Consider the following 22,446-nt stretch of genomic DNA (forward strand, 5'->3'; position numbering starts at 1 on the left):
ACCCTAACCCTAGTTTGAAACCCTAACCCTAGTTTGAAACCCTAACTGAAAACCCTAGCTGGAAACCCTAACCCTAGTTTGAAACCCTAACTGAAAACCCTAGCTGGAAACCCTAGCCCTAGTTTGAAACCCTAACTGAAAACCCTAGCTGGAAACCCTAACCCTATATGGAAACCCTAACTGAAAACCCTAGCTGGAAACCCTAACCCTAGTTTGAAACCCTAACTGAAAACCCTAGCTGGAAACCCTAACCCTAGTTTGAAACCCTAACTGAAAACCCTAGCTGGAAACCCTAACCCTAGTTTGAAACCCTAACTGAAAACCCTAGCTGGAAACCCTAACCCTAGTTTGAAACCCTAACTGAAAACCCTAGCTGGAAACCCTAACCCTAGTTTGAAACCCTAACTGAAAACCCTAGCTGGAAACCCTAACCCTAGTTTGAAACCCTAACCCTAGTTTGAAACCCTAACTGAAAACCCTAGCTGGAAACCCTAACCCTAGTTTGAAACCCTAACCCTAGTTTGAAACCCTAACTGAAAACCCTAGCTGGAAACCCTAACCCTAGTTTGAAACCCTAACTGAAAACCCTAGCTGGAAACCCTAACCCTAGTTTGAAACCCTAACTGAAAACCCTAGCTGGAAACCCTAACCCTAGTTTGAAACCCTAACTGAAAACCCTAGCTGGAAACCCTAACCCTAGTTTGAAACCCTAACCCTAGTTTGAAACCCTAACTGAAAACCCTAGCTGGAAACCCTAACCCTAGTTTGAAACCCTAACCCTAGTTTGAAACCCTAACTGAAAACCCTAGCTGGAAACCCTAACCCTAGTTTGAAACCCTAGCTGGAAACCCTAACCCTAGTTTGAAACCCTATATGGAAACCCTAACCCTAGTTTGAAACCCTAACTGAAAACCCTAGCTGGAAACCCTAACCCTAGTTTGAAACCCTAACTGAAAACCCTAGCTGGAAACCCTAACCCTAGCTGGAAAGCCTAACCCTAGTTTGAAACCCTAACTGAAAACCCTAGCTGGAAACCCTAACCCTAGTTTGAAACCCTAGCTGGAAACCCTAACCCTAGTTTGAAACCCTATATGGAAACCCTAACCCTAGTTTGAAACCCTAACTGAAAACCCTAGCTGGAAACCCTAACCCTAGTTTGAAACCCTATATGGAAACCCTAACCCTAGTTCGAAACCCTAGCTGGAAACCCTAACCCTAGTTTGAAACCCTAACTGAAAACCCTAGCTGGAAACCCTAACCCTAGTTTGAAACCCTAGCTGGAAACCCTAACCCTAGTTTGAAACCCTAACTGAAAACCCTAGCTGGAAACCCTAACCCTAGTTTGAAACCCTAACTGAAAACCCTAGCTGGAAACCCTAACCCTAGCTGGAAACCCTAACCCTAGTTTGAAACCCTAACCCTAGTTTGAAACCCTAAATGAAAACCCTAGCTGGAAACCCTAACCCTAGTTTGAAACCCTAACTGAAAACCCTAGCTGGAAACCCTAACCCTAGTTTGAAACCCTAACTGAAAACCCTAGCTGGAAACCCTAACCCTAGATGGAAACCCTAACTGAAAACCCTAGCTGGAAACCCTAACCCTAGTTTGAAACCCTAACTGAAAACCCTAACCCTAGTTTGAAACCCTAACTGAAAACCCTAGATGGAAACCCTAACCCTAGTTTGAAACCCTAACTGAAAACCCTAGCTGGAAACCCTAACCCTAGTTTGAAACCCTAGCTGGAAACCCTAACCCTAGTTTGAAACCCTAACTGAAAACCCTAGCTGGAAACCCTAACCCTAGTTTGAAACCCTAACTGAAAACCCTAGCTGGAAACCCTAACCCTAGTTTGAAACCCTATATGGAAACCCTAACCCTAGTTTGAAACCCTAACTGAAAACCCTAGCTGGAAACCCTAACCCTAGTTTGAAACCCTAACTGAAAACCCTAGCTGGAAACCCTAACCCTATATGGAAACCCTAACCCTAGTTTGAAACCCTATATGGAAACCCTAACCCTAGTTTGCAACCCTAACTGAAGACCCTAGCTGGAAACCCTAACCCTAGTTTGAAACCCTAACCCTAGTTTGAAACCCTAACCCTAGTTTGAAACCCTAACTGAAAACCCTAGCTGGAAACCCTAACCCTAGTTTGAAACCCTAGCTGGAAACCCTAACCCTAGTTTGAAACCCTATATGGAAACCCTAACCCTAGTTTGAAACCCTAACTGAAAACCCTAGCTGGAAACCCTAACCCTAGTTTGAAACCCTAACTGAAAACCCTAGCTGGAAACCCTAACCCTAGCTGGAAACCCTAACCCTTTTTGAAACCCTAACTGAAAACCCTAGCTGGAAACCCTAACCCTAGTTTGAAACCCTAACTGAAAACCCTAGCTGGAAACCCTAACCCTAGTTTGAAACCCTAACTGAAAACCCTAGCTGGAAACCCTAACCCTAGCTGGAAACCCTAACCCTAGTTTGAAACCCTAACTGAAAACCCTAGCTGGAAACCCTAACCCTAGTTTGAAACCCTAACTGAAAACCCTAGCTGGAAACCCTAACCCTAGTTTGAAACCCTAACTGAAAACCCTAGCTGGAAACCCTAACCCTATATGGAAACCCTAACCCTAGTTTGAAACCCTATATGGAAACCCTAACCCTCGTTTGCAACCCTAACTGAAAACCCTAGCTGGAAACCCTAACCCTAGTTTGAAACCCTAGCTGGAAACCCTAACCCTAGTTTGAAACCCTATATGGAAACCCTAACCCTAGTTTGAAACCCTAACTGAAAACCCTAGCTGGAAACCCTAACCCTAGTTTGAAACCCTATATGGAAATCCTAACCCTAGTTTGAAACCCTAGCTAGAAACCCTAACCCTAGTTTGAAACCCTAACTGAAAACCCTAGCTGGAAACCCTAACCCTAGTTTGAAACCCTAGCTGGAAACCCTAACCCTAGTTTGAAACCCTAACTGAAAACCCTAGCTGGAAACCCTAACCCTAGTTGGAAACCCTAACTGAAAACCCTAGCTGGAAACCCTAACCCTAGTTTGAAACCCTAACTGAAAACCCTAACTGGAAACCCTAACCCTAGCTGGAAACCCTAACCCTAGTTTGAAACCCTAACCCTAGTTTGAAACCCTAACTGAAAACCCTAGCTGGAAACCCTAACCCTAGTTTGAAATCCTAGCTGGAAACCCTAGCTGGAAACCCTAACCCTAGTTTGAAACCCTATATGGAAACCCTAACCCTAGTTTGAAACCCTAACTGAAAACCCTAGCTGGAAACCCTAACCCTAGTTTGAAACCATAACTGAAAACCCTAGCTGGAAACCCTAACCCTAGTTTGAAACCCTAACTGAAAACCCTAGCTGGAAACCCTAACCCTAGTTTGAAACCCTAACTGAAAACCCTAGCTGGAAACCCTAACCCTAGTTTGAAACCCTAACTGAAAACCCTAGCTGGAAACCCTAACCCTAGTTTGAAACCCTAACTGAAAACCCTAGCTGGAAACCCTAACCCTAGTTTGAAACCCTAACTGAAAACCCTAGCTGGAAACCCTAACCCTAGTTTGAAACCCTAACTGAAAACCCTAGCTGGAAACCCTATCCCTATATGGAAACCCTAGCCCTAGTTTGAAACCCTAACTGAAAACCCTAGCTGGAAACCCTAACCCTAGTTTGAAACCCTAACTGAAAACCCTAGCTGGAAACCCTAACCCTAGTTTGAAACCCTAACTGAAAACCCTAGCTGGAAACCCTAACCCTAGTTTGAAACCCTAACTGAAAACCCTAGCTGGAAACCCTAACCCTAGTTTGAAACCCTATATGGAAACCCTAACCCTAGTTTGAAACCCTAACTGAAAACCCTAGCTGGAAACCCTAACCCTAGTTTGAAACCCTAACTGAAAACCCTAGCTGGAAACCCTAACCCTAGTTTGAAACCCTAACTGAAAACCCTAGCTGGAAACCCTAACCCTAGTTTGAAACCCTAACTGAAAACCCTAGCTGGAAACCCTAACCCTAGTTTGAAACCCTAACTGAAAACCCTAGCTGGAAACCCTAACCCTAGTTTGAAACCCTAACTGAAAACCCTAGCTGGAAACCCTAACCCTAGTTTGAAACCCTAACTGAAAACCCTAGCTGGAAACCCTAACCCTAGTTTGAAACCCTAACCCTAGTTTGAAACCCTAACCCTAGTTTGAAACCCTAACTGAAAACCCTAGCTGGAAACCCTAACCCTAGCTGGAAACCCTAACCCTAGTTTGAAACCCTAACTGAAAACCCTAGCTGGAAACCCTAACCCTAGTTTGAAACCCTAACTGAAAACCCTAGCTGGAAACCCTAACTCTAGTTTGAAACCCTAACTGAAAACCCTAGCTGGAAACCCTAACCCTAGTTTGAAACCCTAGCTGGAAACACAACCCTAGTTTGAAACCCTAACTGAAAACCCTAGCTGGAAACCCTAACCCTAGTTTGAAACCCTAGCTGGAAACCCTAACCCTAGTTTGAAACCCTAACTGAAAACCCTAGCTGGAAACCCTAACCCTAGTTTGAAACCCTAACTGAAAACCCTAGCTGGAAACCCTAACCCTAGTTTGAAACCCTAGCTGGAAACACAACCCTAGTTTGAAACCCTAACTGAAAACCCTAGCTGGAAACCCTAACCCTAGTTTGAAACCCTAACCCTAGTTTGAAACCCTAACTGAAAACCCTAACCCTAGTTTGAAACCCTAGCTGGAAACCCTAACCCTAGTTTGAAACCCTAACTGAAAACCCTAGCTGGAAACCCTAACCCTAGTTTGAAACCCTAACTGAAAACCCTAGCTGGAAACCCTAACCCTAGTTTGAAACCCTAACTGAAAACCCTAGCTGGAAACCCTAACCCTAGTTTGAAACCCTAGCTGGAAACACAACCCTAGTTTGAAACCCTAACTGAAAACCCTAGCTGGAAACCCTAACCCTAGTTTGAAACCCTAACTGAAAACCCTAGCTGGAAACCCTAACCCTAGTTTGAAACCCTATATGGAAACCCTAACCCTAGTTTGAAACCCTAACTGAAAACCCTAGCTGGAAACCCTAACCCTAGTTTGAAACCCTAACTGAAAACCCTAGCTGGAAACCCTAACCCTAGTTTGAAACCCTAACCCTAGTTTGAAACCCTAACTGAAAACCCTAGCTGGAAACCCTAACCCTAGTTTGAAACCCTAACCCTAGTTTGAAACCCTAACTGAAAACCCTAGCTGGAAACCCTAACCCTAGTTTGAAACCCTAGCTGGAAACCCTAACCCTAGTTTGAAACCCTATATAGAAACCCTAACCCTAGTTTGACACCCTAACTGAAAACCCTAGCTGGAAACCCTAACCCTAGTTTGAAACCCTAACTGAAAACCCTAGCTGGAAACCCTAACCCTAGCTGGAAAGCCTAACCCTAGTTTGAAACCCTAACTGAAAACCCTAGCTGGAAACCCTAACCCTAGTTTGAAACCCTAGCTGGAAACCCTAACCCTAGTTTGAAACCCTATATGGAAACCCTAACCCTAGTTTGAAACCCTAACTGAAAACCCTAGCTGGAAACCCTAACCCTAGTTTGAAACCCTAGCTGGAAACCCTAACCCTAGTTTGAAACCCTAACTGAAAACCCTAGCTGGAAACCCTAACCCTAGTTTGAAACCCTAGCTGGAAACCCTAACCCTAGTTTGAAACCCTAACTGAAAACCCTAGCTGGAAACCCTAACCCTAGTTTGAAACCCTAACTGAAAACCCTAGCTGGAAACCCTAACCCTAGCTGGAAACCCTAACCCTAGTTTGAAACCCTAACCCTAGTTTGAAACCCTAACTGAAAACCCTAGCTGGAAACCCTAACCCTAGTTTGAAACCCTAACCTTAACCCTAGCTGGAAACCCTAAACCTAGTTTGAAACCCTAACTGAAAACCCTAGCTGGAAACCCTAACCCTAGATGGAAACCCTAACTGAAAACCCTAGCTGGAAACCCTAACCCTAGTTTGAAACCCTAACTGAAAACCCTAACCCTAGTTTGAAACCCTAACTGAAAACCCTAGATGGAAACCCTAACCCTAGTTTGAAACCCTAACTGAAAACCCTAGCTGGAAACCCTAACCGTAGTTTGAAACCCTAGCTGGAAACCCTAACCCTAGTTTGAAACCCTAACTGAAAACCCTAGCTGGAAACCCTAACCCTAGTTTGAAACCCTAACTGAAAACCCTAGCTGGAAACCCTAACCCTAGTTTGAAACCCTAACTGAAAACCCTAGCTGGAAACCCTAACCCTAGTTTGAAACCCTAACTGAAAACCCTAGCTGGAAACCCTAACCCTAGTTTGAAACCCTAACCCTAGTTTGAAACCCTAACCCTAGTTTGAAACCCTAACTGAAAACCCTAGCTGGAAACCCTAACCCTAGCTGGAAACCCTAACCCTAGTTTGAAACCCTAACTGAAAACCCTAGCTGGAAACCCTAACCCTAGTTTGAAACCCTAACTGAAAACCCTAGCTGGAAACCCTAACTCTAGTTTGAAACCCTAACTGAAAACCCTAGCTGGAAACCCTAACCCTAGTTTGAAACCCTAGCTGGAAACACAACCCTAGTTTGAAACCCTAACTGAAAACCCTAGCTGGAAACCCTAACCCTAGTTTGAAACCCTAGCTGGAAACCCTAACCCTAGTTTGAAACCCTAACTGAAAACCCTAGCTGGAAATCCTAACCCTAGTTTGAAACCCTAGCTGGAAACCCTAACCCTAGTTTGAAACCCTATATGGAAACCCTAACCCTAGTTTGAAACCCTAACTGAAAACCCTAGCTGGAAACCCTAACCCTAGTTTGAAACCCTAACTGAAAACCCTAGCTGGAAACCCTAACCCTAGCTGGAAACCCTAACCCTAGTTTGAAACCCTAACTGAAAACCCTAGCTGGAAACCCTAACCCTAGTTTGAAACCCTAACTGAAAACCCTAGCTGGAAACCCTAACCCTAGTTTGAAACCCTAGCTGGAAACCCTAACCCTAGTTTGAAACCCTATATGGAAACCCTAACCCTAGTTTGAAACCCTAACTGAAAACCCTAGCTGGAAACCCTAACCCTAGTTTGAAACCCTAACTGAAAACCCTAGCTGGAAACCCTAACCCTAGTTTGAAACCCTAACTGAAAACCCTAGCTGGAAACCCTAAGCCTAGCTGGAAACCCTAACCCTAGTTTGAAACCCTAACTGAAAACCCTAGCTGGAAACCCTAACCCTAGTTTGAAACCCTAACCCTAGTTTGAAACCCTAACTGAAAACCCTAGCTGGAAACCCTAACCCTAGTTTGAAACCCTAACTGAAAACGCTAGCTGGAAACCCTAACCCTATATGGAAACCCTAACCCTAGTTTGAAACCCTATATGGAAACCCTAACCCTCGTTTGCAACCCTAACTGAAAACCCTAGCTGGAAACCCTAACCCTAGTTTGAAACCCTAGCTGGAAACCCTAACCCTAGTTTGAAACCCTAGCTGGAAACCCTAACCCTAGTTTGAAACCCTAACTGAAAACCCTAGCTGGAAACCCTAACCCTAGTTTGAAACCCTAGCTGGAAACCCTAACCCTAGTTTGAAACCCTAACTGAAAACCCTAGCTGGAAACCCTAACCCTAGTTTGAAACCCTAACTGAAAACCCTAGCTGGAAACCCTAACCCTAGCTGGAAACCCTAACCCTAGTTTGAAACCCTAACCCTAGTTTTAAACCCTAACTGAAAACCCTAGCTGGAAACCCTAACCCTAGTTTGAAACCCTAACTGAAAACCCTAGCTGGAAACCCTAACCCTAGTTTGAAACCCTAACTGAAAACCCTAACCCTAGTTTGAAACCCTAACTGAAAACCCTAGATGGAAACCCTAACCCTAGTTTGAAACCCTAACTGAAAACCCTAGCTGGAAACCCTAACCCTAGTTTGAAACCCTAACTGAAAACCCTAGCTGGAAACCCTAACCCTAGTTTGAAACCCTAACTGAAAACCCTAGCTGGAAACCCTAACCCTAGTTTGAAACCCTAGCTGGAAACACAACCCTAGTTTGAAACCCTAACTGAAAACCCTAGCTGGAAACCCTAACCATAGTTTGAAACCCTAACTGAAAACCCTAGCTGGAAACCCTAACCCTAGTTTGAAACCCTATATGGAAACCCTAACCCTAGTTTGAAACCCTAACTGAAAACCCTAGCTGGAAACCCTAACCCTAGTTTGAAACCCTAACTGAAAACCCTAGCTGGAAACCCTAACCCTAGTTTGAAACCCTAACCCTAGTTTGAAACCCTAACTGAAAACCCTAGCTGGAAACCCTAACCCTAGTTTGAAACCCTAGCTGGAAACCCTAACCCTAGTTTGAAACCCTATATGGAAACCCTAACCCTAGTTTGAAACCCTAACTGAAAACCCTAGCTGGAAACCCTAACCCTAGTTTGAAACCCTAGCTGGAAACCCTAACCCTAGTTTGAAACCCTATATGGAAACCCTAACCCTAGTTTGAAACCCTAACTGAAAACCCTAGCTGGAAACCCTAACCCTAGTTTGAAACCCTAACTGAAAACCCTAGCTGGAAACCCTAACCCTAGCTGGAAACCCTAACCCTAGTTTGAAACCCTAACTGAAAACCCTAGCTGGAAACCCTAACCCTAGCTGGAAACCCTAACCCTAGTTTGAAACCCTAACTGAAAACCCTAGCTGGAAACCCTAACCCTAGTTTGAAACCCTAACTGAAAACCCTAGCTGGAAACCCTAACCCTAGTTTGAAACCCTAACTGAAAACCCTAGCTGGAAACCCTAACCCTATATGGAAACCCTAACTGAAAACCCTAGCTGGAAACCCTAACCCTAGTTTGAAACCCTAACTGAAAACCCTAGCTGGAAACCCTAACCCTAGTTTGAAACCCTAACTGAAAACCCTAGCTGGAAACCCTAACCCTAGTTTGAAACCCTAACTGAAAACCCTAGCTGGAAACCCTAACCCTAGTTTGAAACCCTAACTGAAAACCCTAGCTGGAAACCCTAACCCTAGTTTGAAACCCTAACTGAAAACCCTAGCTGGAAACCCTAACCCTAGTTTGAAACCCTAACTGAAAACCCTAGCTGGAAACCCTAACCCTAGTTTGAAACCCTAACCCTAGTTTGAAACCCTAACTGAAAACCCTAGCTGGAAACCCTAACCCTAGTTTGAAACCCTAACTGAAAACCCTAGCTGGAAACCCTAACCATATATGGAAACCCTAACCCTAGTTTGAAACCCTAACTGAAAACCCTAGCTGGAAACCCTAACCCTAGTTTGAAACCCTAGCTGGAAACCCTAACCCTAGTTTGAAACCCTATATGGAAACCCTAACCCTAGTTTGAAACCCTAACTGAAAACCCTAGCTGGAAACCCTAACCCTAGTTTGAAACCCTAACTGAAAACCCTAGCTGGAAACCCTAACCCTAGCTGGAAAGCCTAACCCTAGTTTGAAACCCTAACTGAAAACCCTAGCTGGAAACCCTAACCCTAGTTTGAAACCCTAGCTGGAAACCCTAAGCCTAGTTTGAAACCCTAGCTGGAAACCCTAACCCTAGTTTGAAACCCTAACTGAAAACCCTAGCTGGAAACCCTAACCCTAGTTTGAAACCCTAGCTGGAAACCCTAACCCTAGTTTGAAACCCTAACTGAAAACCCTAGCTGGAAACCCTAACCCTAGTTTGAAACCCTAACTGAAAACCCTAGCTGGAAACCCTAACCCTAGCTGGAAACCCTAACCCTAGTTTGAAACCCTAACCCTAGTTTTAAACCCTAACTGAAAACCCTAGCTGGAAACCCTAACCCTAGTTTGAAACCCTAACTGAAAACCCTAGCTGGAAACCCTAACCCTAGTTTGAAACCCTAACTGAAAACCCTAACCCTAGTTTGAAACCCTAACTGAAAACCCTAGATGGAAACCCTAACCCTAGTTTGAAACCCTAACTGAAAACCCTAGCTGGAAACCCTAACCCTAGTTTGAAACCCTAACTGAAAACCCTAGCTGGAAACCCTAACCCTAGTTTGAAACCCTAACTGAAAACCCTAGCTGGAAACCCTAACCCTAGTTTGAAACCCTAGCTGGAAACACAACCCTAGTTTGAAACCCTAACTGAAAACCCTAGCTGGAAACCCTAACCATAGTTTGAAACCCTAACTGAAAACCCTAGCTGGAAACCCTAACCCTAGTTTGAAACCCTATATGGAAACCCTAACCCTAGTTTGAAACCCTAACTGAAAACCCTAGCTGGAAACCCTAACCCTAGTTTGAAACCCTAACTGAAAACCCTAGCTGGAAACCCTAACCCTAGTTTGAAACCCTAACCCTAGTTTGAAACCCTAACTGAAAACCCTAGCTGGAAACCCTAACCCTAGTTTGAAACCCTAGCTGGAAACCCTAACCCTAGTTTGAAACCCTATATGGAAACCCTAACCCTAGTTTGAAACCCTAACTGAAAACCCTAGCTGGAAACCCTAACCCTAGTTTGAAACCCTAACTGAAAACCCTAGCTGGAAACCCTAACCCTAGCTGGAAACCCTAACCCTAGTTTGAAACCCTAACTGAAAACCCTAGCTGGAAACCCTAACCCTAGCTGGAAACCCTAACCCTAGTTTGAAACCCTAACTGAAAACCCTAGCTGGAAACCCTAACCCTAGTTTGAAACCCTAACTGAAAACCCTAGCTGGAAACCCTAACCCTAGTTTGAAACCCTAACTGAAAACCCTAGCTGGAAACCCTAACCCTATATGGAAACCCTAACTGAAAACCCTAGCTGGAAACCCTAACCCTAGTTTGAAACCCTAACTGAAAACCCTAGCTGGAAACCCTAACCCTAGTTTGAAACCCTAACTGAAAACCCTAGCTGGAAACCCTAACCCTAGTTTGAAACCCTAACTGAAAACCCTAGCTGGAAACCCTAACCCTAGTTTGAAACCCTAACTGAAAACCCTAGCTGGAAACCCTAACCCTAGTTTGAAACCCTAACTGAAAACCCTAGCTGGAAACCCTAACCCTAGTTTGAAACCCTAACTGAAAACCCTAGCTGGAAACCCTAACCCTAGTTTGAAACCCTAACCCTAGTTTGAAACCCTAACTGAAAACCCTAGCTGGAAACCCTAACCCTAGTTTGAAACCCTAACTGAAAACCCTAGCTGGAAACCCTAACCCTATATGGAAACCCTAACCCTAGTTTGAAACCCTAACTGAAAACCCTAGCTGGAAACCCTAACCCTAGTTTGAAACCCTAGCTGGAAACCCTAACCCTAGTTTGAAACCCTATATGGAAACCCTAACCCTAGTTTGAAACCCTAACTGAAAACCCTAGCTGGAAACCCTAACCCTAGTTTGAAACCCTAACTGAAAACCCTAGCTGGAAACCCTAACCCTAGCTGGAAAGCCTAACCCTAGTTTGAAACCCTAACTGAAAACCCTAGCTGGAAACCCTAACCCTAGTTTGAAACCCTAGCTGGAAACCCTAACCCTAGTTTGAAACCCTATATGGAAACCCTAACCCTAGTTTGAAACCCTAACTGAAAACCCTAGCTGGAAACCCTAACCCTAGTTTGAAACCCTATATGGAATCCCTAACCCTAGTTTGAAACCCTATATGGAAACCCTAACCCTAGTTTGCAACCCTAACTGAAAACCCTAACTGAAAACCCTAGCTGGAAACCCTAACCCTAGTTTGAAACCCTAACCCTAGTTTGAAACCCTAACTGAAAACCCTAGCTGGAAACCCTAACCCTAGTTTGAAACCCTAACTGAAAACCCTAGCTGGAAACCCTAACCCTATATGGAAACCCTAACCCTAGTTTGAAACCCTAACTGAAAACCCTAGCTGGAAACCCTAACCCTAGTTTGAAACCCTAGCTGGAAACCCTAACCCTAGTTTGAAACCCTATATGGAAACCCTAACCCTAGTTTGAAACCCTAACTGAAAACCCTAGCTGGAAACCCTAACCCTAGTTTGAAACCCTAACTGAAAACCCTAGCTGGAAACCCTAACCCTAGCTGGAAAGCCTAACCCTAGTTTGAAACCCTAACTGAAAACCCTAGCTGGAAACCCTAACCCTAGTTTGAAACCCTAGCTGGAAACCCTAACCCTAGTTTGAAACCCTATATGGAAACCCTAACCCTAGTTTGAAACCCTAACTGAAAACCCTAGCTGGAAACCCTAACCCTAGTTTGAAACCCTATATGGAATCCCTAACCCTAGTTTGAAACCCTAGCTGGAAACCCTAACCCTAGTTTGAAACCCTAACTGAAAACCCTAGCTGGAAACCCTAACCCTAGTTTGAAACCCTAGCTGGAAACCCTAACCCTAGTTTGAAACCCTAACTGAAAACCCTAGCTGGAAACCCTAACCCTAGTTTGAAACCCTAACTGAAAACCCTAGCTGGAAACCCTAACCCTAGCTGGAAACCCTAACCCTAGTTTGAAACCCTAACCCTAGTTTGAAACCCTAACTGAAAACCCTAGCTGGAAACCCTAACCCTAGTTTGAAACCCTAACTGAAAACCCTAGCTGGAAACCCTAACCCTAGTTTGAAACCCTAACTGAAAACCCTAGCTGGAAACCCTAACCCTAGATGGAAACCCTAACTGAAAACCCTAGCTGGAAACCCTAACCCTAGTTTGAAACCCTAACTGAAAACCCTAACCCTAGTTTGAAACCCTAACTGAAAACCCTAGATGGAAACCCTAACCCTAGTTTGAAACCCTAACTGAAAACCCTAGCTGGAAACCCTAACCCTAGTTTGAAACCCTAGCTGGAAACCCTAACCCTAGTTTGAAACCCTAACTGAAAACCCTAGCTGGAAACCCTAACCCTAGTTTGAAACCCTAACTGAAAACCCTAGCTGGAAACCCTAACCCTAGTTTGAAACCCTATATGGAAACCCTAACCCTAGTTTGAAACCCTAACTGAAAACCCTAGCTGGAAACCCTAACCCTAGTTTGAAACCCTAACTGAAAACCCTAGCTGGAAACCCTAACCCTAGTTTGAAACCCTAGCTGGAAACCCTAACCCTAGTTTGAAACCCTATATGGAAACCCTAACCCTAGTTTGAAACCCTAACTGAAAACCCTAGCTGGAAACCCTAACCCTAGCTGGAAAGCCTAACCCTAGTTTGAAACCCTAACTGAAAACCCTAGCTGGAAACCCTAACCCTAGTTTGAAACCCTAGCTGGAAACCCTAACCCTAGTTTGAAACCCTATATGGAAACCCTAACCCTAGTTTGAAACCCTAACTGAAAACCCTAGCTGGAAACCCTAACCCTAGTTTGAAACCCTATATGGAAACCCTAACCCTAGTTTGAAACCCTAGCTGGAAACCCTAACCCTAGTTTGAAACCCTAACTGAAAACCCTAGCTGGAAACCCTAACCCTAGTTTGAAACCCTAGCTGGAAACCCTAACCCTAGTTTGAAACCCTAACTGAAAACCCTAGCTGGAAACCCTAACCCTAGTTTGAAACCCTAACTGAAAACCCTAGCTGGAAACCCTAACCCTAGCTGGAAACCCTAACCCTAGTTTGAAACCCTAACCCTAGTTTGAAACCCTAACTGAAAACCCTAGCTGGAAACCCTAACCCTAGTTTGAAACCCTAACTGAAAACCCTAGCTGGAAACCCTAACCCTAGTTTGAAACCCTAACTGAAAACCCTAGCTGGAAACCCTAACCCTAGATGGAAACCCTAACTGAAAACCCTAGCTGGAAACCCTAACCCTAGTTTGAAACCCTAACTGAAAACCCTAACCCTAGTTTGAAACCCTAACTGAAAACCCTAGATGGAAACCCTAACCCTAGTTTGAAACCCTAACTGAAAACCCTAGCTGGAAACCCTAACCCTAGTTTGAAACCCTAGCTGGAAACCCTAACCCTAGTTTGAAACCCTAACTGAAAACCCTAGCTGGAAACCCTAACCCTAGTTTGAAACCCTAACTGAAAACCCTAGCTGGAAACCCTAACCCTAGTTTTAAACCCTATATGGAAACCCTAACCCTAGTTTGAAACCCTAACTGAAAACCCTAGCTGGAAACCCTAACCCTAGTTTGAAACCCTAACTGAAAACCCTAACCCTAGTTTGAAACCCTAACTGAAAACCCTAGATGGAAACCCTAACCCTAGTTTGAAACCCTAACTGAAAACCCTAGCTGGAAACCCTAACCCTAGTTTGAAACCCTAGCTGGAAACCCTAACCCTAGTTGGAAACCCTAACTGAAAACCCTAGCTGGAAACCCTAACCCTAGTTTGAAACCCTAACTGAAACCCTAGCTGGAAACCCTAACCCTAGTTTTAAACCCTATATGGAAACCCTAACCCTAGTTTGAAACCCTAACTGAAAACCCTAGCTGGAAACCCTAACCCTAGTTTGAAACCCTAACTGAAAACCCTAGCTGGAAACCCTAACCCTAGTTTGAAACCCTAACTGAAAACCCTAGCTGGAAACCCTAACCCTAGTTTGAAACCCTAACCCTAGTTTGAAACCCTAACCCTAGTTTGAAACCCTAACTGAAAACCCTAGCTGGAAACCCTAACCCTAGCTGGAAACCCTAACCCTAGTTTGAAACCCTAACTGAAAACCCTAGCTGGAAACCCTAACCCTAGTTTGAAACCCTAACTGAAAACCCTAGCTGGAAACCCTAACCCTAGTTTGAAACCCTAACTGAAAACCCTAGCTGGAAACCCTAACCCTATATGGAAACCCTAACCCTAGTTTGAAACCCTATATGGAAACCCTAACCCTAGTTTGCAACCCTAACTGAAAACCCTAGCTGGAAACCCTAACCCTAGTTTGAAACCCTAACCCTAGTTTGAAACCCTAACTGAAAACCCTAGCTGGAAACCCTAACCCTAGTTTGAAACCCTAACCCTAGTTTGAAACCCTAACTGAAAACCCTAGCTGGAAACCCTAACCCTAGTTTGAAACCCTAGCTGGAAACCCTAACCCTAGTTTGAAACCCTATATGGAAACCCTAACCCTAGTTTGAAACCCTAACTGAAAACCCTAGCTGGAAACCCTAACCCTAGTTTGAAACCCTAACTGAAAATTCTAGCTGGAAACCCTAACCCTAGCTGGAAACCCTAACCCTAGTTTGAAACCCTAACTGAAAACCCTAGCTGGAAACCCTAACCCTAGCTGGAAACCCGAACCCTAGTTTGAAACCCTAACCCTAGTTTGAAACCCTAACTGAAAACCCTAGCTGGAAACCCTAACCCTAGTTTGAAACCCTAACTGAAAACCCTAGCTGGAAACCCTAACCCTAGTTTGAAACCCTAACTGAAAACCCTAGCTGGAAACCCTAACCCTAGATGGAAACCCTAACTGAAAACCCTAGCTGGAAACCCTAACCCTAGTTTGAAACCCTAACTGAAAACCCTAACCCTAGTTTGAAACCCTAACTGAAAACCCTAGATGGAAACCCTATCCCTAGTTTGAAACCCTAACTGAAAACCCTAGCTGGAAACCCTAACCCTAGTTTGAAACCCTAGCTGGAAACCCTAACCCTAGTTTGAAACCCTAACTGAAAACCCTAGCTGGAAACCCTAACCCTAGTTTGAAACCCTAACTGAAACCCTAGCTGGAAACCCTAACCCTAGTTTTAAACCCTATATGGAAACCCTAACCCTAGTTTGAAACCCTAACTGAAAACCCTAGCTGGAAACCGTAACCCTAGTTTGAAACCCTAACTGAAAACCCTAGCTGGAAACCCTAACCCTAGTTTGAAACCCTAACTGAAAACCCTAGCTGGAAACCCTAACCCTAGTTTGAAACCCTAACCCTAGTTTGAAACCCTAACCCTAGTTTGAAACCCTAACTGAAAACCCTAGCTGGAAACCCTAACCCTAGCTGGAAACCCTAACCCTAGTTTGAAACCCTAACTGAAAACCCTAGCTGGAAACCCTAACCCTAGTTTGAAACCCTAACTGAAAACCCTAGCTGGAAACCCTAACCCTAGTTTGAAACCCTAACTGAAAACCCTAGCTGGAAACCCTAACCCTATATGGAAACCCTAACCCTAGTTTGAAACCCTATATGGAAACCCTAACCCTAGTTTGCAACCCTAACTGAAAACCCTAGCTGGAAACTCTAACCCTAGTTTGAAACCCTAACCCTAGTTTGAAACACTAACTGAAAACCCTAGCTGGAAACCCTAAACCTAGTTTGAAACCCTAACCCTAGTTTGAAACCCTAACTGAAAACCCTAGCTGGAAACCCTAACCCTAGTTTGAAACCCTAGCTGGAAACCCTAACCCTAGTTTGAAACCCTATATGGAAACACTAACCCTAGTTTGAAACCCTAACTGAAAACCCTAGCTGGAAACCCTAACCCTAGTTTGAAACCCTAACTGAAAACCCTAGCTGGAAACCCTAACCCTAGCTGGAAACCCTAACCCTAGTTTGAAACCCTAACCCTAGTTTGAAACCCTAACCCTAGTTTGAAACCCTAACTGAAAACCCTAGCTGGAAACCCTAACCCTAGCTGGAAACCCTAACCCTAGTTTGAAACCCTAACTGAAAACCCTAGCTGGAAACCCTAACCCTAGTTTGAAACCCTAACTGAAAACCCTAGCTGGAAACCCTAACCCTAGTTTGAAACCCTAACTGAAAACCCTAGCTGGAAACCCTAACCCTATATGGAAACCCTAACCCTAGTTTGAAACCCTATATGGAAACCCTAACCCTAGTTTGCAACCCTAACTGAAAACCCTAGCTGGAAACCCTAACCCTAGTTGGAAACCCTAACTGAAAACCCTAGCTGGAAACCCTAACCCTAGTTTGAAACCCTAACTGAAAACCCTAGCTGGAAACCCTAACCCTAGCTGGAAACCCTAACCCTAGTTTGAAACCCTAACCCTAGTTTGAAACCCTAACTGAAAACCCTAGCTGGAAACCCTAACCCTAGTTTGAAACCCTAACTGAAAACCCTAGCTGGAAACCCTAACCCTAGTTTGAAACCCTAACTGAAAACCCTAGCTGGAAACCCTAACCCTAGTTTGAAACCCTAACTGAAAACCCTAACCCTAGTTTGAAACCCTAACTGAAAACCCTAGATGGAAACCCTAACCCTAGTTTGAAACCCTAACTGAAAACCCTAGCTGGAAACCCTAACCCTAGTTTGAAACCCTAGCTGGAAACCCTAACCCTAGTTTGAAACCCTAACTGAAAACCCTAGCTGGAAACCCTAACCCTAGTTTGAAACCCTAACTGAAAACCCTAGCTGGAAACCCTAACCCTAGTTTTAAACCCTATATGGAAACCCTAACCCTAGTTTGAAACCCTAACTGAAAACCCTAGCTGGAAACCCTAACCCTAGTTTGAAACCCTATATGGAAACCCTAACCCTAGTTTGAAACCCTAACTGAAAACCCTAGCTGGAAACCCTAACACTAGTTTGAAACCCTAACTGAAAACCCTAGCTGGAAACCCTAACCCTAGTTTGAAACCCTAACTGAAAACCCTAGCTGGAAACCCTAACCCTATATGGAAACCCTAACCCTAGTTTGAAACCCTATATGGAAACCCTAACCCTAGTTTGCAACCCTAACTGAAAACCCTAGCTGGAAACCCTAACCCTAGTTTGAAACCCTAACCCTAGTTTGAAACCCTAACTGAAAACCCTAGCTGGAAACCCTAACCCTAGTTTGAAACCCTAACCCTAGTTTGAAACCCTAACTGAAAACCCTAGCTGGAAACCCTAACCCTAGTTTGAAACCCTAGCTGGAAACCCTAACCCTAGTTTGAAACCCTATATGGAAACCCTAACCCTAGTTTGAAACCCTAACTGAAAACCCTAGCTGGAAACCCTAACCCTAGTTTGAAACCCTAACTGAAAACCCTAGCTGGAAACCCTAACCCTAGCTGGAAACCCTAACCCTAGTTTGAAACCCTAACCCTAGTTTGAAACCCTAACCCTAGTTTGAAACCCTAACTGAAAACCCTAGCTGGAAACCCTAACCCTAGCTGGAAACCCTAACCCTAGTTTGAAACCCTAACTGAAAACCCTAGCTGGAAACCCTAACCCTAGTTTGAAACCCTAACTGAAAACCCTAGCTGGAAACCCTAACCCTAGTTTGAAACCCTAACTGAAAACCCTAGCTGGAAACCCTAACCCTATATGGAAACCCTAACCCTAGTTTGAAACCCTATATGGAAACCCTAACCCTAGTTTGCAACCCTAACTGAAAACCCTAGCTGGTAACCCTAACCCTAGTTTGAAACCCTAACCCTAGTTTGAAACCCTAACTGAAAACCCTAGCTGGAAACCCTAACCCTAGTTTGAAACCCTAACTGAAAACCCTAGCTGGAAACCCTAACCCTAGTTTGAAACCCTAACTGAAAACCCTAGCTGGAAACCCTAACCCTAGTTTGAAACCCTAACTGAAAACCCTAGCTGGAAACCCTAACCCTAGTTTGAAACCCTAACCCTGGTTTGAAACCCTAACCCTAGTTTGAAACCCTAACTGAAAACCCTAGCTGGAAACCCTAACCCTAGCTGGAAACCCTAACCCTAGTTTGAAACCCTAACTGAAAACCCTAGCTGGAAACCCTAACCCTAGTTTGAAACCCTAACTGAAAACCCTAGCTGGAAACCCTAACTCTAGTTTGAAACCCTAACTGAAAACCCTAGCTGGAAACCCTAACCCTAGTTTGAAACCCTAGCTGGAAACACAACCCTAGTTTGAAACCCTAACTGAAAACCCTAGCTGGAAACCCTAACCCTAGTTTGAAACCCTAGCTGGAAACCCTAACCCTAGTTTGAAACCCTAACTGAAAACCCTAGCTGGAAATCCTAACCCTAGTTTGAAACCCTAGCTGGAAACCCTAACCCTAGTTTGAAACCCTATATGGAAACCCTAACCCTAGTTTGAAACCCTAACTGAAAACCCTAGCTGGAAACCCTAACCCTAGTTTGAAACCCTAACTGAAAACCCTAGCTGGAAACCCTAACCCTAGCTGGAAACCCTAACCCTAGTTTGAAACCCTAACTGAAAACCCTAGCTGGAAACCCTAACCCTAGTTTGAAACCCTAACTGAAAACCCTAGCTGGAAACCCTAACCCTAGTTTGAAACCCTAGCTGGAAACCCTAACCCTAGTTTGAAACCCTATATGGAAACCCTAACCCTAGTTTGAAACCCTAACTGAAAACCCTAGCTGGAAACCCTAACCCTAGTTTGAAACCCTAACTGAAAACCCTAGCTGGAAACCCTAACCCTAGTTTGAAACCCTAACTGAAAACCCTAGCTGGAAACCCTAACCCTAGCTGGAAACCCTAACCCTAGTTTGAAACCCTAACTGAAAACCCTAGCTGGAAACCCTAACCCTAGTTTGAAACCCTAACCCTAGTTTGAAACCCTAACTGAAAACCCTAGCTGGAAACCCTAACCCTAGTTTGAAACCCTAACTGAAAACCCTAGCTGGAAACCCTAACCCTATATGGAAACCCTAACCCTAGTTTGAAACCCTATATGGAAACCCTAACCCTCGTTTGCAACCCTAACTGAAAACCCTAGCTGGAAACCCTAACCCTAGTTTGAAACCCTAACCCTAGTTTGAAACCCTAACTGAAAACCCTAGCTGGAAACCCTAACCCTAGCTGGAAACCCTAACCCTAGTTTGAAGCCCTAACTGAAAACCCTAGCTGGAAACCCTAACCATAGTTTGAAACCCTAGCTGGAAACCCTAACCCTAGTTTGAAACCCTAGCTGGAAACCATAACCCTAGTTTGAAACCCTAACTGAAAACCCTAGCTGGAAACCCTAACCCTAGTTTGAAACCCTAGCTGGAAACCCTAGCTGGAAACCCTAACCCTAGCTGGAAACCCTAACCCTAGTTTGAAACCCTAACCCTAGTTTTAAACCCTAACTGAAAACCCTAGCTGGAAACCCTAACCCTAGTTTGAAACCCTAACTGAAAACCCTAGCTGGAAACCCTAACCCTAGTTTGAAACCCTAACTGAAAACCCTAACCCTAGTTTGAAACCCTAACTGAAAACCCTAGATGGAAACCCTAACCCTAGTTTGAAACCCTAACTGAAAACCCTAGCTGGAAACCCTAACCCTAGTTTGAAACCCTAACTGAAAACCCTAGCTGGAAACCCTAACCCTAGTTTGAAACCCTAACTGAAAACCCTAGCTGGAAACCCTAACCCTAGTTTGAAACCCTAGCTGGAAACACAACCCTAGTTTGAAACCCTAACTGAAAACCCTAGCTGGAAACCCTAACCCTAGTTTGAAACCCTAACTGAAAACCCTAGCTGGAAACCCTAACCCTAGTTTGAAACCCTATATGGAAACCCTAACCCTAGTTTGAAACCCTAACTGAAAACCCTAGCTGGAAACCCTAACCCTAGTTTGAAACCCTAACTGAAAACCCTAGCTGGAAACCCTAACCCTAGTTTGAAACCCTAACCCTAGTTTGAAACCCTAACTGAAAACCCTAGCTGGAAACCCTAACCCTAGTTTGTAACCCTAGCTGGAAACCCTAACCCTAGTTTGAAACCCTATATGGAAACCCTAACCCTAGTTTGAAACCCTAACTGAAAACCCTAGCTGGAAACCCTAACCCTAGTTTGAAACCCTAACTGAAAACCCTAGCTGGAAACCCTAACCCTAGCTGGAAACCCTAACCCTAGTTTGAAACCCTAACTGAAAACCCTAGCTGGAAACCCTAACCCTAGCTGGAAACCCTAACCCTAGTTTGAAACCCTAACTGAAAACCCTAGCTGGAAACCCTAACCCTAGTTTGAAACCCTAACTGAAAACCCTAGCTGGAAACCCTAACCCTAGTTTGAAACCCTAACTGAAAACCCTAGCTGGAAACCCTAACCCTAGTTTGAAACCCTAACTGAAAACCCTAGCTGGAAACCCTAACCCTAGTTTGAAACCCTAACTGAAAACCCTAGCTGGAAACCCTAACCCTAGTTTGAAACCCTAACCCTAGTTTGAAACCCTAACTGAAAACCCTAGCTGGAAACCCTAACCCTAGTTTGAAACCCTAACTGAAAACCCTAGCTGGAAACCCTAACCCTAGTTTGAAACCCTAACCCTAGTTTGAAACCCTAGCTGGAAACCCTAACCCTAGTTTGAAACCCTATATGGAAACCCTAACCCTAGTTTGAAACCCTAACTGAAAACCCTAGCTGGAAACCCTAACCCTAGTTTGAAACCCTAACTGAAAACCCTAGCTGGAAACCCTAACCCTAGTTTGAAACCCTAGCTGGAAACCCTAACCCTAGTTTGAAACCCTAACTGAAAACCCTAGCTGGAAACCCTAACCCTAGTTTGAAACCCTAACCCTAGTTTGAAACCCTAACTGAAAACCCTAGCTGGAAACCCTAACCCTAGTTTGAAACCCTAACTGAAAACCCTAGCTGGAAACCCTAACCCTATATGGAAACCCTAACCCTAGTTTGAAACCCTAACTGAAAACCCTAGCTGGAAACCCTAACCCTAGTTTGAAACCCTAGCTGGAAACCCTAACCCTAGTTTGAAACCCTATATGGAAACCCTAACCCTAGTTTGAAACCCTAACTGAAAACCCTAGCTGGAAACCCTAACCCTAGTTTGAAACCCTAACTGAAAACCCTAGCTGGAAACCCTAACCCTAGTTTGAAACCCTAACTGAAAACCCTAGCTGGAAACCCTAACCCTAGTTTGAAACCCTAGCTGGAAACCCTAACCCTAGTTTGAAACCCTATATGGAAACCCTAACCCTAGTTTGAAACCCTAACTGAAAACCCTAGCTGGAAACCCTAACCCTAGTTTGAAACCCTATATGGAATCCCTAACCCTAGTTTGAAACCCTATATGGAAACCCTAACCCTAGTTTGCAACCCTAACTGAAAACCCTAACTGAAAACCCTAGCTGGAAACCCTAACCCTAGTTTGAAACCCTAACCCTAGTTTGAAACCCTAACTGAAAACCCTAGCTGGAAACCCTAACCCTAGTTTGAAACCCTAACTGAAAACCCTAGCTGGAAACCCTAACCCTATATGGAAACCCTAACTCTAGTTTGAAACCCTAACTGAAAACCCTAGCTGGAAACCCTAACCCTAGTTTGAAACCCTAGCTGGAAACCCTAACCCTAGTTTGAAACCCTGTATGGAAACCCTAACCCTAGTTTGAAACCCTAACTGAAAACCCTAGCTGGAAACCCTAACCCTAGTTTGAAACCCTAACTGAAAACCCTAGCTGGAAACCCTAACCCTAGCTGGAAAGCCTAACCCTAGTTTGAAACCCTAACTGAAAACCCTAGCTGGAAACCCTAACCCTAGTTTGAAACCCTAGCTGGAAACCCTAACCCTAGTTTGAAACCCTATATGGAAACCCTAACCCTAGTTTGAAACCCTAACTGAAAACCCTAGCTGGAAACCCTAACCCTAGTTTGAAACCCTATATGGAATCCCTAACCCTAGTT

Source organism: Filicampus tigris, chromosome 1 (genome assembly GCF_054856515.1).
Source record: "Filicampus tigris isolate MCC_2025a chromosome 1, RoL_Ftig_1.0, whole genome shotgun sequence".
Lineage (NCBI taxonomy): Eukaryota > Metazoa > Chordata > Actinopteri > Syngnathiformes > Syngnathidae > Filicampus > Filicampus tigris.